Genomic DNA, 13,301 nt, shown 5'->3' with positions numbered 1-13,301 from the left:
CTCTTCCTTTCCTTTCCCCAATTTATATGGAAATAAACAGAAGGGAGACATGGAGCACAGAGAGAAGGAGGGAGGGACACGCACACTTTCAAACAGCTAGTTTTGCATCATACTGGAAGAACTGGGGATTCCCATGGACGATAAAATGCATCTATGCGGCTCTGCCAGTCTCTCTCCAATGAGCAGGCAAGTAGGCAGGTGTGTTTTTCATGAAGTCAGAGGTGGAAACAACATAGGAGCTGCTCCAAGCTGCGGTGGGTGTCTCAGTGTTCAAAATTCTCTTATATGGATCTAATCTGAAAATGAACGAATATCCAGCACTGGAGATCATGGGTGCCGGGGCCACGCCCTTGTCCAGGTGATGGGCTTTTTGCTCTGCAGTGTTCACAGGCTCTTTCCTGCCCACTCTTTTGTACCTTTGGGGTCACTGACAGGACAGACGTTAATTGCTTTTTAATTATAATTACAGGTAAGGCTTCCTTTGGATATTGTAGTGAGTTGGATGGTGACCTCCCCACCACCATCTCCCCTAAAAGGTATATCCGTAGTTTAATCCCCGGAACTTGTGAACGTGAACTTATTTGGACAGAGGGTCTTTGCAGACGCAATTAAATTGAGGACCTCAAGAGGAGATCATTTTGGATTATATGGGTTGGACCCAAATCCAATCACAATGCCCAGGGAGGATGTCAGGTGAAGAGGGAGGTGGATGTTGGTGGCGATGTAGCTACAGGCAAGGAAAGACTGGACTCACAGAAGCTGGGGAGGCAGGAAGGATTCTCCCCTAGCCCCTTCAGAGGGAGCAGGGCCCTGCCCGCACTTTGATTTCAGACTTCTGGCCTCCAGAACTTTGAGAGAATGAATTTCTGTTGTTTTAAGCTATCAAGTCCGTAGTAATTTGGTATCGTAGCCGTAGGAGACTAATAAAGGTACATCTCGAGCTCCAACTTACACTTTATATTTCCAGATTTTTCAGCCTTATTTTTACCAGCTTATGGTGAATGTGCGTGTGTTAACAAATACAAATAATACCAAGAATATCTGTTTTTATCATTTCATTTGTATCAATCTCTGTTCACAAAGATTATTTTCTCAATACTGCCTGAACCCAAGGGAGAGCCATTACAAAGAGTGCCCTGAAGCAAGCAGATGTTCCCAGGAATTGAGGGTTGTGTTGCCCAAATTTCTATATACCATTCTATACACGCGGAAACATGCTGATACACGTTAGTAATTCCTATTTGGTAACTATCTCATAAATCGAATTCTTTTCTGTGTAATATATCCAGCAATTACTTACGCAAGTAGGAGTCTATGCTTTATCTGGCACATATTTGAAAGGTTTTGGCTTAGCTGGACCAGAGAATATAGCTTTTATGATGTTGAGATCAGAAAACATAAGCTGCTTTTTCAAGGGGATGTGTCTATCAAAGTCAGGGCATGAGACAGCACATAAGACCCTTCCTTTGCCTGTCAAAAGCAGCAGAGAAAGAATGGTGATAAATCATTGTAATAACAGTGGCAGTGGGCTGTCAGCTCGGGGAGGGAATCCAGATGAATATCCCTTTCCAAGCCATCAGTTTTAAGCAAATGAGAGGCCTAAAGCACAGAGTAAAAATAACTGTTGTAAACCGAGAGAATGACTCCAGATACAGAAGATATTAACTGACCGGATTTCCTTTTTTGTACTTTCTCTTCAAGGTTGTCCGGACACTGTACAACCTCTTTAAATCAAGGGTTTTAACATTTGCAATTTCTTTTTAGCTCCGACAAGGGCCATGCTTGAAGTTTCTTATTTACCTTTGTCTCCCCGGTGCGTGGCACATGGTAATAACAATGGTGATGACAGTGATCGCAAACACTTGTTGAGTGTTTATTTTTTGTCTGGCCCTATTCTAGGTGCATTGCATATAATTTGTCTTTGCAACAACCCCAGGAGGCAGGTGCTACCACTATGTCCATTTGCACATGAGAAAACTGGGGTGCAGAGAGGTCAAGGAGCTTGCCCAAGCCTCACAGTTGGTTATGAGCAGAGGTGCATGTGACCCCGGGCGGTCATATTCCAGAGCCCCTGACCTTTGCAGCTCCAGAACGATCAGCAAAAGCTTCGTGAATAACAACAATAAATTCACTCTTAGCACTCACTGTGTCTGCCACTGTTCTAAGTCTTTTGCACGCGTTAACTCCTTTGCTATCGGTATGTACTTATTCATAAATAATTTTTCCAGCTTTATTGCCCCTTACTTGACATATGACCTTGTGTAAGTTTAAGATGTACAATGTGATGATTTGATACAAGTTACATTGCAAAATGATTACTGCAATAAGATGAGTTAACACATCTATCACTTGACGTAAGTACAATTTGTGTGTGTGTGTGTGTGTGTGTGTGTGTGTGTGTGTGTGTACATATGGGTGGTGAGAACATTTGAGATCTACTTTCTTAGCAACTTTTAGGTATATAATACAGCATTTTATTTTACTTATTTATTTTTAAATATATGAAATTTATTGTCAAATTGGTTTCCATACAACACCCAGTGCTCATCCCAAAAGATGCCCTTTTCAATACCCATCACCCACCCTCATCTCCCTCCCACCCCCCATCAGCCCTCAGTTTGTTCTCATTTTTTGAGTCTCTTATGCTTTGGCTCTCTCCCACTCTAACCTCTCTCTTTTTTTTTTTCCTTCCCCTCCCCCATGGGTTCCTGTTAAGTTTCTTAGGATCCACATAAGAGTGAAAACATATAGTATCTGTCTTTCAGATGGCTTATTTCACTTAGCATAACACTCTCCAGTTCCGTCCACGTTGCTACAAAGGGCCATATTTCATTCTTTCTCATTGCCACGTAGTACTCCATTGTGTATATAAACCACAATTTCTTTATCCATTCATCAGTTGATGGACATTTAGGCTCTTTCCATAATTTGGCTATTGTTGAGAGTGCTGCTATAAACATTGGGGTACAAGTGCCCCTCTGCATCAGTACTCCTGTACCCCTTGGGTAAATTCCTAGCAGTGCTACTGCTGGGTCATAGGGTAGATCTATTTTTAATTTTTTGAGGAACCTCCACACTGTTTTCTAGAGTGGCTGCACCAGTTTGCATTCCCACCAATGGTGCAAGAGGGTTCCTGTTTCTCCACGTCCTCTCCAGCATCTATAGTCTCCGGATTTGTTCATTTTGGCCACTCTGACTGGCGTGAGGTGATATCTGAGTGTGGTTTTGATTTGTATAATACACTATTTTAAATACAATCGTCATGCTGTATATTAAATCCTCAGAATTTATTCCTCTTATAACTGAAAGTTTTATCCTTTGGCCAATATCTCCCCATTTCCCTCACCCCTGACCCCTGGCAACCACCAATCTTCTCTTTGTTTCGAAGAGTTTGGCTTCTTTAGATTGCACATGTAAGTGAGGACATCCAGAATTTGTCTTTCTCTGACTTATTGTACTTAGCATAATTCCTCGGGGTCCATCTATGTTGTTGCAAATGGCAGGATTTCCTTCTGTCTTATGGCTAATATTCCATTGTGTGTGTATATATATATATATATACATATACGTGTATATATATATATAGTATGTATAATAGTGATTTCATTTCCTTCCACCCAGAAGTGGAGTTGCTGGGTCATATGGCATTTCTATTTTTAATTTTTTGAGGCACCTCCATACTGTTTTCTGTAGTGGCTGTACTAGTTTACATTCCCACCGGTAGTGCACGAGGGCTCCCTTTCTGCCGTATCCAGGCCAGTGCTTGTTATTTCTTGTCTTTGTGAAGATAGCCACTCTAACAGGGGTGAGGTCAGAGCTCTTTGTGGTTTTGATTTGTGATAAGTAATCGAATCATCACTGATGTGTACTGAGTGAACATATAGGTACTTTAAAAAAAAAAAATCTCTAATTTACTGGAGATAAGAAAACTGAGGCACTGAGCAGTTTAGGAAATTCTCCAAACGTCATAGCTATTAAGGGGAAGGAGATCTGACTTACAATTGCTGGGTGATCTGGGGAGTCCCTGGGCTCTGGGGCCCTGACCCAGACAGATCTGAAGGAGTCACGGAAGGTTCTTGGTCTTGTCATAAGAATGAATTCAAGGTCAGATACGAGGCACAGTGGGCAAGCAACACAATCGGGAAAGCTTATTAAAGGGAAACGTATACTTGAGAGATGGGGGAGGCAAGGGAGGGAGAGAGTGAGAGTCAGAGAGGGTGGGGGGAGAGAGAATGAGATACATCCTGGCGCGGTGGATTGCTATTTCTCATCAGCTGTTGTTAACTAGGGGCAAAATATTCATTACCTGGAGCAGGAAGCAGGCTTTCTGCTTTTTCTTCCTAATTTGGTCACCGCTTTCCTGTCGTGGCATCTGCCATCTTGGGCCTGTCTGGTTCGATCAGGCTTCTTGTAGAGAGCTGCCAGCACAGGTCTCTGACCTTCCAGTTAGCCAGCCATGACTTCCTCATTGTTGAGCTCCAGATATCCTGCTGGAACCTAAGTGCCTACTCTAACACTACTTACTGTCTGTGCTCCTAACCACTGAGCAATACCAAATCCTACATGAACAAATCATGAAATTCATCTTCATGGGTATGGGGTGGCGGTGGGGGAAGGCATTTGTTGAAAAGAATCATTGCCGCATCTTTAAGGCAGTTTACAAGTAACCATTTGCTATAGTCAACTAATAAGCAACCAACTCAAGAACTTTTTTTATTCATTCATTGAAGCAGCTTTTTCAGAACCTAAAAGTGACTGCATAGCAGTGCCTTGCTACTCAAAGTGTCGCTCTCAGACCAGGAGCATTAGCATCACCTAGAAACTCATTTTAAAAATTCACATTGATTAACATACAGCGTAGTCTTGGCTCCAGAAGTAAAACCCAGTGATTCATCCCTTACATATGACACTCTGTGATCATCCCAACAAGTGCCCTCCTTAATGCCCATCACCCATTTAGCCCACCCCCCACCCACCTCCCTCCAGCATCCCTCAGTTTTTTCTCTGTATTTAACAGTCTCTTAAATATATATATATATATATATATATATATATATATACACACACACACACATATATATATACCACATCTTCTTTATCCATTCATCAGTTGATGGACATTTGGGCTCTTTCCATAGTTTGGCTACTGTTGATAGTACTATAAACTCCAGTGCTATAAACATTGGGGTACATGTACTGTGTTGAATCAGCATTTTTGTATCATTTGGATAAATTCTTAGTATAGCGCAATTGCTGTAGGGTAATTCTATTTTTAATTTCTTGAGGAACTTCCATACTGTTTTCCAGAGTGGCTGCACCAGTTTGCATTCCCACCAACCTGGGAACTTTTTTGAAAAGCAGACCCTCAGGCCCATCCAAGACTCATTGACCCAGAATTTGCATTTTAATAAGACCCCCCAGTAGAGTCAGTGCAAATTGAAATCGGAGAAGGGCCCCTCTGGACCAAGGTTCTCAACTTTGGCTGCAAATCAGAATCACCTGGGGGACTGAGTGTGCTTTAATTGGCTTGGGGGGTGTGGCCTCAGCAAGGGGATTTTAAAAGCCCCAGGTGATGCTAATGTGCAGTCAAGGTTAAGAACTTGGGGACTAGTGCAATGGTTCTTAATACTGGCTGCACATTAGGTTCATCTGAAATTTTAAAAATAAATCTCTGGGGTTGACGTTTTTAAAAAGCCCCTAGTGATTCCAATGGGCAGCCAAGGTTTAGAACAAGTATAGGAGACCAAACTTGAGTTTTTTGGCCTTGCAGTTATTCATTTAACAGTTATTTATAGCACTTTTTAATAATACAGGCAGGGAGGTGGGTACAAAGGCTATGCAACAGTAACCAGACACAGTCCCTGAGCTCAGGGAGTGAGGTGGGCAAGTTACTTCTCTCTGAGTCTCAGTTCTCTCATCTGAGGGAGTGGTATAGTGATCAGGGGACTGTCTCTATCAATTTCTGACCTTTGGCATAAATTCCTGTCCACACACCTAACTGACTTCAGGCTTCTAGAGAGGCCACCGCTGATTGGATGAGGGTAAACACCTGATCGAGAAGTGGCCAATCCACGAGCTGACCAAAAGCCTAGCACTTGTGCTGTTAGCAAAGTAATGGTTTGTTTGCTGTGTTCTTGGACCAGAAAATACTGTTTCCTAGAACTAGAATTAGGACTGAGAAAATAAACAAAGTTTGTGAGAACTTGTTTGCTCCCCAGGGAGCTGACCTTTCTGAAAGAGCCTTTCCCAGGATGCCTTGCAGGAAGGTGTAGCACCTGTGAGTAGCCAGCCTGGAGCTACCTGGAGGACAGGATTTGGGCGTGAATGAGTAAGGATGCACTGTGGCTTGCTGGTCTGTTTCTTGGGGTTTTCATAGACTCCCAGTAGCTATGTATTGGAAAGATGATTGGCCTTCACTCTAAAACAACATGCTGGTAAACATATATTGTGTACTCAGGGTCTCACATGGTATTGGGGATGTTTAATTCCCTTTGGCTTTGCCCAGAAAATGGGATTTTCCACTCATTCCGAGGAAACTGGTGCCAAGGAGGCATCTGCTCAAGTTCACCTGGTAAATCCAAGTCTGCCTGATATCACAGCTGTGCTGTTTCCATGATTTTTGATTTGTCCTTCGTTCTCATGCTTTCTACAGATGTTGCTCAGGAGGAGTTCCTCAGGACTTCTTTTTCTTGATAAGGTAAGTTTTTGGAAAAGTAAGAATGTGTGCATCATCGTTATGACTTAAGAGATTCCTCTGGGGTATGTTTACCTATTACTCTGCACATTTTTCTAGAAAAATGAATTACCTTAAAGTTACATGAAATTAGGATCAGTTTTTGCCCATGTAAAATTTTTTCTTAGTCTTCTCATTTTTTTCCCCTCGTAATGATATCATATGTAGGGATCAGAGCCCGCCTGTGTGATTTGAGGAATAGTAGAGGTTGATCACTTAATGGATTGCCATAATTCCTGGATAGTTTAATCAAGGCATTCTATATCTCTGTTAATGCTGATGTATTGCATTGAAGGTGCATCCGTGTCATAGTTAAATTAATTTATTGGGCAGGGTTACCAGCTAATCATTGAGAGAATGGATTACTAGACAGATGAGTTTCAATTAAATAGAGATATGCTATCCAAAATGGTAGCCATGGCCACATATGACAGTCAAGCACTTGAAATATGGATAGTTTGAATTGAGATGTGCTATAGTTGTAAATCACACATTGGATCTTTATAACAACAACAACACACAAGAATGTGAAATATTTCATTAAATGTTTTTGTATTGATTACATGTTGAAATGACAAAGTTTTGGATATGCTAAGTTGAATAGAGATATTATTAAAAACTGATTTTACCTGTTTCTTTTTACTTCAACGTGGCTATTATAAAATTTCAAATTATGTGTGGTTCACATTTGGGCTTGCGTTATGTTTCTATTGGGCTATGCTATACTAAATATGGAGAGTGGCCAGCCCTTGAAGAACTGATGTTTATGAAGGGGAGCATGGTATAACCCAGTAAGGGAGTAGGGAAGCAAAAAAAAAAAAAAAACTGTAACAAAGAAGTGTTAGAAATTTGTCCTTTTTCACATTTTGCTACGAGTACAACTTAGTCCAAGAGACAAAAGGTAACTTTCCTCGCCCAAGCTACCACTGTTGCAAATGCAACCTGGTAGTGGGATATATGCCTATGTATTTTCCCTCTATATCTGCAGTAATGGTAACTCAGCCACCAGCAGAATCTAGCTGACACCCAGTTGATGGTTGACCAGAAATCCCATACCTTTCTGCCGGCCGCCATGGTACTCTGGAGCTGAAAATGGGTGTTGAGAACACAGTCTCTCAGGAGGCTCTGAGAAGGGCTTGAGTGAAATGGGTTTGCTGTGATGTGACAGATGGGCTCTGAGCGGCTGAGTCAAGACTGGGAAGCTCAGGCCTACCTGATACTGGTACATCTGGATCCGCCCTTGAGGTCAGGCTTAGCGATGGCCTGGTCATGATAGGCCTGCTTGGAATGGGTTTAAATATTGGCTCTGGGGTGCCTGGGTGGCTCAGCTGGTTAAGCGTCTGACTCTTGGTCTTGGCTCAGGTGGTGATCTCATGGTTTGTGGGATCAAGCTCCGCCTTGGACTCTGTGCTGACAGCATGGAGCCTGCTGGGGATTCTCTGTTTCTCTTTCTCTCTTCCCCTCCCCAACTTGTGTTCTCCCTCTCTCTCTTTCTCTCAAAATGAATAAATAAACATTAAAAAAATAAATATTGGTTCCAATTTCTTGCATGTTCCCTGTAGTCTTCAGAACTGCCTCTTAGGGTTGATCTGGATGGAGTCAGAAAACCCCACAGTGAATCTATATATACCCTAGTCTCTGCAGTTCACGATATGCTTGGCTGATTTTCAACAGGGTGCCAGAAGCCTCATTATGCTTGGTTCTATCAGCAAGGTGCCATGTACTCTCATAAGTATGAAGTTAGATTATTGACATACAGATATTCTCTCCAAGGAGATAAAATGTACTGAAATTTGCTCCTGTAGTATAAAGATGAGCCAACTGTTATTTGTACCAACCTATGACAAATTTTTAAAAAATTTTAGATGGGCTTCTCAGTCTCCAACTTTTTTGTTTCAGTTGGGTAAAGCAAGGACCATCTTACCAGCACAGTATAAATTCACTTGCTACTAGTTTCAGTTATCTATTGCTGTGTAACAAAGTACCCCCCAAAGCATAGTGACTTAAAACAATAGCCATTTCATTTCTTAGGATTCTGTGCACCAGGAATTTCGTGAGGTCATAGCAAGAACAGCTTGTCTCCATTCCTTGATCAGTTGAGATGGGTCAAAAGGGGCTGGCCAGGATGTCTTGACTACAGCCATATGACTGGAGCCACAGTTCTTGCTTTCAGCTGGATTTAATGGTTTTCTTCAACACGGTCTCTCCACGTGACTAGCTCAGACTTCCTTACAGTATGGTGGTCTCAAAGCAGTTGAACTTATTACATAAGTGGCTGGCTTAACCCAAGCAAAAACGGAAGTTATCAGGCCTCTTGATGTTTATTCCCCTATAAAGAGAGAAATGATCCTTGACATTCGGGAGCTGACCAGGCACTATCAGCTAAACCTAGGTGTTGCTAGGAGCTGTCCTGCACCACCTGGTGGACTGTGCTTTTTTTTTTTTTTCCCCATTAAATATAAACATTTTCACTGAAGACTGAGATCAATCAAAGTCATTCTGTACCCAAGATGGAGCAAGACAAAGAAAAAAGTCCACTCCGTAGTCATGTCCAAAGGCAGACAAAAACAAGAACACTGTGGCTTATATGAGCGACTGCTGCTTCTTTACTAATTATAACATAAACTTTATTCCATTCTTTCTGCCTTCTAGATAAAAATGATGAAGATACCCAGTCATATAATTACCCCTGCTTCCTGACAGCATCCATTCCAGGGCGAAGCCCCACTTCCTGGAACTCTGTTTAAAATCGCCTACCACAGACCCAGTCTCTACAATAAGGCCATTCTAACACCCTCTTGTTGAGACACTCCATGGCTCTCTCTGGTGTGCATTCTCTCTCACTGCAGCCAGTCAAAAGACCCAGTTTCATTGGACGGCAGGTTTTACTCCTCCTGGTAGTCTTTGGCTAGCACTCCCATCGGGTACAGTGTCCCTTCCATTGCATTATATTGGTTAAGGCAAGTCACAAAGCCGCCTCAATTCAAGGAGAAGGGAAACAGACTCCTCCTTCTTGTGGGTGGAGCAATGGGGGATACAAGGGACTGTGTGGCCATCTTTGGCAACAGAACTGAGCACGTTCATTCATACTTTACAGAGAGCGGCTGAATCTTGAAAAATGTATGTGGGACACTGGCATTGCCACCTGCTTGAGCCATATTCGGTGACGAGGACTTGTTCAGCTAATAGAAGGATTCAGCCTCTCTTTACACTTTCAAAATATGACCTTCCTTCAGTGTTTTTGTTTTTGAAATAAGGGCGCTGCCTCCCATCTTTTCCTTCATCCAACATGCTCCGCCCCCCACTGACCTTTGACAGCAACTTCTTGTTCTGGGGCAACGGTTTCCCTGCTGGTCACCTTCGGGAACCCTGGGACAAACGCCTTCGCTGGTTGTGTTGCTGTTATCCCCACTGTGCCTTGGAGAATTGGTGGGACCAAGGCTGCTTTCCTTCCACAGCTCCGTCTGTCCCTCCCAGGCACCACCAGCTACAAGGTTGGTGTATGAAAGAGACTTCAGCAATGGTGACGTGTAGCACAGAGGGAAGGCTGTCAGCAGTGTGTGGCAGCTCGGCACCCATGTGGCCCTGGGGAGGGTCATCATCGTTCACCTCTCTCTCCTGCCCTCCTCCCCCAGTGGGAGAATGGACGCTTTCCGATAATTTCCCTTGTCGCCCCCTTTAGTCTACGTACATACAGCAATCATACGTCATGAATCACCCCAGGGTGAACTATGATAATCTGCTTGTGTAAGACTGTGGGTGTTTTTCTCTTCTTTTTGCTCATCTGTATTTTTCTACAACACAATATTGTTTTTGTAATATGACAAAAAAACCCCAAACAAAACCAAGTCTCTTTTTAATTACAAACAAAAGAAGGGGATCTAAACAGAGAACCCTAATGATTCAGGTGTTTGGAAAGACTTTCCCCAGGAGTCTGAAATTTCTCATTACTTTGTGTTTAACCTTGCCAGCGAGTGTTTAGAATGTAGTATGGAAGGAGATAGTGCATTTTTTAATGTAAATGCTTAATGACTTTTTCAATACTTTTCAGACACGTGGTCAGAGAGCAAGTCCTAATAAAGACATGAGGTGTTGCCCGACTTAGTAATCAATGTAGTTAGCAACTTGAGGAAGAAAAGAGGTGACTGTGTTGGCTGCCAGCAATGGCAGAGATAATACTCTGGAGACTCAGAAAACGGCCTCGTAGGAGTTGTCTGTGGAGGCAAGATAAAAATGAGGTCATCTTATAATAAGATCCTGCAGAGACTTCACCGTGGACAGAGTTCTATAAAGCCCCAACTCAAAACAAATTCTCCTGGAGACGAGAGATGTCCTGCTTCTACTGCTGAATGCCTTTTCTTAGCACATGGTCATTGAACTTCGGGGTGATGAAATGAGAACACAGGAGCGATTAGTACACATTCTGTCAGCACAATAAAAGGGGGCATCATGACGGTTTCCTCTCAAGTACCTTGCTTTTTACTCACTTTGTCACTCATTTGCTTTTTCACTTGCAGGTAATGAGGTGGAATGAAGGGGGTAAAGGCTAAGGATGGAGGTTTCCTAGTTTAGGAACTCACATAGGCAGCTACTGCGTGCCTCGTCCTGGGCTATACGCTTTCCCACTGCTGGGAAAGACTTACGACAGCAATAATAACAACAACCATTTTTGATGCCTGTTGCGTGCCAATGTTGTGCTGTGTCCATTAGGATATTCAGGCCTTAAAACAACTCTGGGAGGTTCAGGCCAGTCCTATTACCTCTTCTTTTCTAGATACAGTGACTGACAGGAAGTAATTTACCCAAGGCCGCATAGCTAATATGAACCCATTCTAGGACATTAAACACAGCATTAGGGTCTCTTTACCCTCAGTCTTGGGGTATTTCCATTAACTTCATTGTGGTATCTCCTTGATTTTGATTATTAAACGTGCTTTGTTGTTGTTGTTTTTGTTTTGCTCTGAGCAAGTGATATTTGCTGTTTTCATTTTGATTTTCTACTTGGGAGCCAATCTTTTCCTGGTGCGAATGTGGTAAACAGATTACAATGATTACAACAAAATCCTCCTATAATGCTCTTAAGTTTTCCCTCATCCTACACTGATCTATTAAATATCTAGCCTCATGCAAACCTAGGCAGTGATTCTCTCTTATAGTGTTTTACTACTTATTGAATTTTCTCTTCTTGATCCTTGGGGCCCATGTTGTAAAAGAGCATCCACAGCAATCCGTTAGTGGGAACAAAACCCCTGAAGGTATGAAGGGCCATGCCATTTGGTATTGGCCTGACATTTTTTTTTTCCCCTGGAATTCTCTTCCATGAATGATGCAGTTTGAAACAAATTCCCTCATAGTGAGATATCTAGGGAAGCTCAGAGGAGAGCAAAAAAATGATGAAATGTTTTCAAAATAAGACCCTGGAGGAAGAGGTAAGAAACCAAACATGTTCAGCCTTGTGTCAAGAAGACGTAGGGGAGAAATAACTATAAACACGCATGCTGATGTAGCGGATAAAGTAAAAGGCAATTTGCCTCGTTACAAAGGAGGGCAAAAGAACTAGGAAGGGGGCTAAGTTATGGTAAGGAAATTTTCGTTTGAAATGTGATATTCACGCATACTGAGGTAGCTTACCGAAGATTCTATTTCTACCCATTATCACTATTGGCGGTTTCCAATGTATTTACCCCATATACGCACACTTTTGTACCAGGTTGACTGTGGCAGCACATAATGACTGGCGGTGGGATGCAGGGAAGGGGATTCTTGTGTAAATGGACAACTATGGTCTTGTCTTGTACCCAGCTTGAACAACTGAGCAAGGGTCAACGTTTGACTGGTTTGTAACTCCTATTTTATGGCTATAGGGCCATTTTCATCTATTTGGAAATTTATTGTGCTTCTGGCATCATCATCATCATCATGATAATAATCATAAACATTTACTGAACGCTTCTGAAAGTCAGGCGTTGTGCTAATGAGTGCCTCCCATGCATTTATTCATTTGCTTCTCACGATAAGCCTGCGAGGTAGGAGTTATTGTTACTCGACACACCCCTGGCACTGGTTTCCTCACCTGAGAAGTGTGTTTCATAGTCATGGTGCAGCTGAGGGCATGAGGAGTACAGTAAAGCCTTGGATTGTGAGTAACTTGCTCTGCGAGCGTGCCAAAGACGAGCAAACCTTTCTAACACATTTTCACTTGATAAATGAGTGATGTCTTGCAGTATGAGTAGTACGTGACGCAGGATGTCCCGTGATCACCACTGAGCCAATGGTTCTTGAAATTCTCTTTGAGGGGCACCTGGGTGGCGCAGTCAGTTAAGCGTCCGACTTCAGCCAGGTCATGATCTCGCGGTCCGTGAGTTCGAGCCCCGCGTCGGGCTCTGGGCTGAGGGCTCGGAGCCTGGAGCCTGTTTCCGATTCTGTGTCTCCCTCTCTCTCTGCCCCTCCCCCATTCATGCTCTGTCTCTCTCTGTCCCCAAAATAAATAAACGTTGAAAAAAAAAAAAAAAAGAAATTCTCTTTGATACATGAGTGCTTTGGATGACAAACATGTTTCTGGAATGAA

At 42.7% G+C, this 13,301-nt stretch overlaps 1 long non-coding RNA gene across 1 annotated transcript; it reads left to right on the top strand.

The window, feature by feature from the left end:
• Window positions 1–5,766: 5,766 nt before the first annotated feature.
• Window positions 5,767–8,090, top strand: LOC123584178. Its single transcript, XR_006705217.1, has 3 exons — window positions 5,767–6,328; window positions 6,653–6,697; window positions 7,722–8,090. It is a non-coding gene; the product is annotated as an uncharacterized LOC123584178 (long non-coding RNA).
• The last annotated feature ends 5,211 nt before the right edge of the window (window positions 8,091–13,301 follow it).

Source organism: Leopardus geoffroyi, chromosome B3 (genome assembly GCF_018350155.1).
Source record: "Leopardus geoffroyi isolate Oge1 chromosome B3, O.geoffroyi_Oge1_pat1.0, whole genome shotgun sequence".
Taxonomy (NCBI): domain Eukaryota; kingdom Metazoa; phylum Chordata; class Mammalia; order Carnivora; family Felidae; genus Leopardus; species Leopardus geoffroyi.
Note: the sequence above shows the minus strand (reverse complement) of the source record. Positions and strands in the feature narration are given on the sequence as shown.